The sequence below is a fragment of the Bombyx mori genome, chromosome 25 (assembly GCF_030269925.1).
Source record: "Bombyx mori chromosome 25, ASM3026992v2".
Taxonomy (NCBI): domain Eukaryota; kingdom Metazoa; phylum Arthropoda; class Insecta; order Lepidoptera; family Bombycidae; genus Bombyx; species Bombyx mori.
In genome coordinates, this window is record NC_085131.1 from 510,001 (window position 1) to 515,889 (window position 5,889).

Below are 5,889 nucleotides of genomic sequence, written 5' to 3' on the forward strand. Positions count from 1 at the left end.
CTACTGGGGGGGCCACTGGGTCCCCTGTGTGTGGCCGAAGGACCATGGTTAACTTTTATCGATAAAAGGTTAAAAACAATCGCGGCAAGTAGTTTCGTGCATACATGTGTAACACATTCCGTCTAATGAAATTACACTCCCGGCACGCTCTGATGGCCGTTTTGACATTTGTCCTCTCATGAAGTTTCGTATTAATAGTAATTAATTACATTTGAACTAGCATATTGCTGTACTTTATTGTCACTAGTGACGTGCAGCTAGTCATAAAATTGATCTAATGTATTATTTTAGGACACAAAATTTATTTATAACATTGATTTCTAAACTATACATATATGTATATTAGGGTCCCGCGAACATTTATTTTTATAAGATTATAATTATTGGTGTACTTATTTACCAAACAACTCGGCATTTGTTTTTCTAAAATTCAAACTTATAGATTTCATTATAATTTTTTCGAGAAAAAATGACATTTGACATCGCTATTGCAATATGTCAAAACGGCCATCATGGCGTGGCGACCGTGCGTGCGGTCCCGTGGCCCCGGTGGCGCCGACAGCTTCCATTACTGTGATCTTTTTATATCTTTTTTCTTTCTTTAAGAAATTATCTCTTAAGTATTAAAAATATATTTTTATAATTTTTTGGATTGATTATTTTTAATTTTATTAATATATTACTTCTTTTTATTCTACATACTTAATAAGATTTGTGACTTTTACATGTTTTATATTTAAGATTTTTATATGGATGTTTTCAATCAATATTAAAATTTGTTTTATATGACAATGACAACGCAATTGACACTGCGAGGCGCGACGGCTACGTTTAATAATTTTATCGTTCTTCCAATAAATTAATGTTATATTTTTTAAGGGATTTTATGACCTGGTAACCAAGACCTTTAAGTCATGTCTTATTTTAATTTATATTCTTATTTTTATGAAAAATTATAATATGAAATGAAATGAGGATGATTAATTTGAGACATTAATCAACTGGGATGAAATTAAATTAAATGAGATGATATGGGATGAAATATAATCTCAGCAAAATGGTGGTCATTTACTGAGATTTTTTCAGTGGATTTTTTGGAGGATCCCGAGAAGTTACGTCCAGCGGCTTTGTTTCATTTTCCCACATTTGTGCACTTTCACAGATATTAAACAGTTAATAAACAACTTCACTTCTCGCGTTCCCGCCAAAAATTCCATTAATATTATAAAATTGTATTGTCTCGATGAAACCCTCGACAAGGTTTCTTTTAAAACGTCACCAAGGAGTTTGTGGCCAAAATAGTAACTACGGCGCCGCCATGTCAACTGTCATTGGTTGCTCAGCGCCAACACACATGAAAAATGTCAGAAACTCTTCGTTTACATTAATAAGAATGAGCATCGTTCTAATATAGGATTCGGCACGTGTTGACAAGAGACTACACGTGTTAGTTCGCATTTGATGTATCGTGCAGACTGCGGCACGTGCGGGCGAGCACGCAGTGCAGTGAGTGCGCCTCGATCGAGTTGCGAAGTAGCGGTGAGGAACTGGATGTAGCGCGCTCGATTAATGGTTGATTGATTACTTTGATGTTAAAGTAATGAACCTAAATTTAAAAAGTAGTATCGTAATGATATGTAAACGTTGCTAGGTCACGCTGCCACGCAGCTACACGTGGAACTTCCGTTAAGTCTCCGCCCTTATAGTCACAATAAAAATAGGTAAATATATCGCACCTTTAGAATTATAGGAATGCATTCTTTTGGAAAACATCGAATAAAGTTTTCAAACCGTAAAAGCGTAGAGGAAGGGGACTGAGTGAAAGAGACCGACGGATAAGTTTGTCCCTTTTTATGCTACTTTTGGTTATTTGATTATTAAGAGTCGCTGAATAAGGTCGTTTTAGATCCATTTTTGAATTGGAGACATCAGTGGATGAAGGGGATATGATACAATTTGTTAATTTTGAGAAAACGGACAACAGACTTGTTACTTGTGATTTTTATTCGTACATAACTCCTTCATCACGTGCAATTTCTAAAAATAGCCGGATTGAACACGGAGTTTTAAGGTCTAATATGTTTTATAGACACATAACACCTTTATTCAATGTAAAAAAAAACTTAAAAATAAATGGTACTTAAACCCTTCATCCACGCATGCCTTCAATTTTATTAAAGTCGAAATCCAAAAAAATCGTGATGGGTCTCTATAAATCTAAAGGTGCGATATGATACGTGACACCAGACTGATTACTTGAACTGGACAAACCTACATATTATGTCGTAAGGTATGGCATTGATCGCAACGCGTGGGCCCCGCGCGAAAACAACTTGCCCTTTAAATTACAGGTTAGATTTCAATAATATTATGTAGAAAACTTTGTGTCAAAATATAAAATAAATGCCAAATCAGATTACTACACAGTGCTTTGCCTGTACATATTTTAATATCTCGAATTTTACACATCTATACTAACTAATATATAAATCTACAGTGGTTGTTACGGATGTTCCGTTATAACTACTGAACATGTAGAAAATACATGTGCTTACTGGATAGGCTAATATTTATATGAGCGTTAGTCTCCCTACACCAGTTGCGGGGGCGTTAAAGATGAGAATCTTTGTGGGGGTTAGAAATAATAATGTTAATTTTAAATGCCCAGCGAAGCGGACGGGTGCAGCTAGTATATAATATAGATAGTCAAAATAATGAAGTCGTTGAGGTGACGTCACGTCTTGCGTCTTGAGCGCATGCGGCCCGCGACGACCAGGGGGCGTTCATCACAATACTAAACTTTTAAGCAAAATTATCATAACTAAAAATCTAATATTAATCTTTTCCTCTTAGAAAATAACAACGTGTTAATAATATATAATTGTTATGTAGGTCTAACATTGCAATAACAATAATGATTGACTCGGTGGTGCGGTAGTTACGGTCCCTAACTGCTGAGCCGAGGGGTCGTAGGTTCGATTTCCGCAGCGGGCAAACATTCGTCTGGTTAACAAGACGTGTTTCTTCTATGTTTGGGTGTTTAATGTATAAATACTTGATATACATTACAACTCGTATAGGTATGTTTATCAGAGTCAGTAGTTTCCGTGGAACAGGGAATCCTCGTCCGGGACCAGGTTACCTGGTGTGACCTGGTCCCGTCTATTGACATAATAAATTGGCGGATATTACATAAAGAAATGACTCAAATCAAATTTAAAAAAAATATATATTTACATTCCTCCTTGAATCGTTCTTCTCATTACTGAGGGTCGTGACTTTCCCACTGCATAAACTCTCTTGTACGATCGTCCTCCATCTGCTGCGGTCCTTGGCCTCGTGGATGGCATCGTGGAGCTTGATGTCCAGACAAGACCGAATTGGTCCGACCATCTCGTAGGACTGCGTCCTCTGAGACGTTTGCCATCTATCTTTCCCGTCATTCTACATTAATGAGATATTAAATATTTACATTAATCATTACGGTACGCAACGGTTTGGCTCTGCCCCAGGCATCGCTGAAGTCCATGGGCGACGGTAACCACGCACCATCGGGTGGGTCGTATGCTCGTCTGCCTATAAGGGTAATAAAAAAAAGATAATCGCACACAATCTACACTTTCATAACAATAGGTAACACACGACGAATGACACGAAGTCAATAGAACTCTAATGTTATAATATTAAATGTTAAACTCATCTGTAACATTTTTGGAGCTTACTCTTTAAGAACCGATTTCGTTCAAAACACCCATACGAAAATATGATGAGCAGTATTTTATAGCGTTGTCATAATCTTTTTTTCATTCAAATAGAAAAATAGACCTTATTTCATGAAGATTAAACATCAAAGTGTATTGTATCAAATTGTCACGCCACGTCTAGTGACAGTTTTAAAAATGTATACTTGATGTATCTCTACTTTACTACATATTGAGTCAGTAAGAATTAAAGTAGTGTTAATAATATTAGTTCAAAATCATTTACTTTAACTATGTTAAAATCTGTTATCGCCATTAATGCAAAATATCTAAAAATAAATAACTTGAAAAATTATGAAAAGTATTTGCCCGCAATAGACATGTAACACATGTATTATTTTTGTGACATGATTTATTTATTATTTTATCGATTCAATATTAATAGATATACACAGAACTTCACACGTGCTTTCAGTTTTATAATTGATGCAATTATTTACCCCCTCTACTCATTGTACATTCAATGATAATTGCACTTAAAGAGTAAACTCCAATGACGCGTTGGAGCTGACACGCACAAGTGTTTTTCTCCTCTTCCTAATTAATTATATAAGTGTAACAAAGGAGCCTAATTATCTTATACTTATAATCGGACCAAAACATTGGTGTTATAAAGTCACAAACATTTTGTAATAAAATCATCAGAATTATATAATTATCAATTAACTATAAAAGTAGTATTTTTAAGAGTTTATAAAAAAGTATCCCGTCTTTATTATTGGGCTATGTAATTTAAAAGAAAATAGCAAATTTAAATGAAATCTGATGATGCTTTCGCATGTAGTAATGTCAAACCGGTTCAAACTACCCCATAACTACCCTAAACATTGACATAACAATAATTACGGGATAATTCAATGTCATTACGACTAAAATAAATTAATGTTTATCTTATAGTTACGTTTGCTTGTATTTTGTACTGTTCACATTAATTTAAATTTGAAATAAAATCTTAAAGCGATTAATGTAATTAACCAAGAGGGCTTAACCTGTGATCATTTCGAAATTAAAATTAGTAGATACGCTACTAAATGAACAAATAAAATATTTGTAAAAATCTTGTTAATTTTTCTTTGAGCACCGATTTGAGACACCCAGCGGTTCAGACACGAAGTCATAAGTACATGGGACAAACAAACGTAATAAAAGATGTGTGGTGTCATAGGGCACCGGATAGGAACGAAGTTCCTGATTATAAAAATATTAATTTTAAGTTCTATTCGAGGTATAAAGAAAATAATTATTCGGGTATACATTTTGTATTGTGATTTTTTTATTGATAAACAAAACTACTTTACGAAGTTATCAACTTTATTTTATTCACAATGATTTATAAAAAATATGTAATAATAATATACAAAAAACAGCTATTTATATGAATAATAATAATAGCTATCATACTAAGACTATACATAAATAATAAAAATCTTACGTTACGGACGTTTTTTCCCGGTTAGGGTACCCCTCCGCATCGTCCCATAAGGAACTTCGTTCCAATAATTCCTGTCCTAGTGAAACCGGAAAGGCCGCAGTGTCACCAGTAATCCTTCAATCGTAAAAAAAGTAATATAACTGTTGATGTTGTATACATATGTATGTGTTATTGTTCGATTATTAATTAAACGATGTTTTGAAAACAATTTGTTTTTGTACACGCGAGTACGTGTTCCCGATCCACTAACGGTGCTTTTAGGTACCTCAAGCACCGGTCATCGTTCTCGTCGAACCCGTCGCTTGCGACGAAGGGCTCGACGAATAAATTAACCCTCAGACACACAGCCCACTGAGCTTCTCACCGGATCTTCTCAATGGGTCATGTTTCCGATCCGGTGGTTGATTCTGCGAAGCACGGCCCTTGCTAGGGTTCGTATTAGCAACGTCGTCAGGTTTGAGCCTCGTGAGCTCACCTACTAGTTAAGGTTACGCTGATATAGCCTCTCAAGGCTCTCACCTTAGGTAGGAAAAAAAAAGTACGTGTTGATTAAATAGTTTCCTTGGAACCAGAGGGCGCGGATGCTTTGTGTTGCCAGTGGGCTATGGCCACTGCTTTGTATTCAGGTCTTATCCATGTTGTACTTAATAATAATAATAAGCCTATTTTATTTCCAACAACAAAGAAAGAAAAAAA

The 5,889-nt window shown here is 35.2% G+C and overlaps 1 protein-coding gene across 4 annotated transcripts in view; it reads left to right on the forward strand.

The window, feature by feature from the left end:
- Window positions 1-5,398, forward strand: part of LOC101737860 (serine/threonine-protein kinase D1) — a 130,476-nt gene extending 125,078 nt beyond the window's left edge. For all 4 annotated transcript variants that reach the window (XM_038020231.2, XM_038020236.2, XM_038020232.2 and 1 more), the window contains one exon: window positions 1-5,398. This exon is cut by the window's left edge and continues 1,582 nt beyond it. The gene's annotated coding sequence lies outside the window, so the exon portion shown is untranslated.
- The last annotated feature ends 491 nt before the right edge of the window (window positions 5,399-5,889 follow it).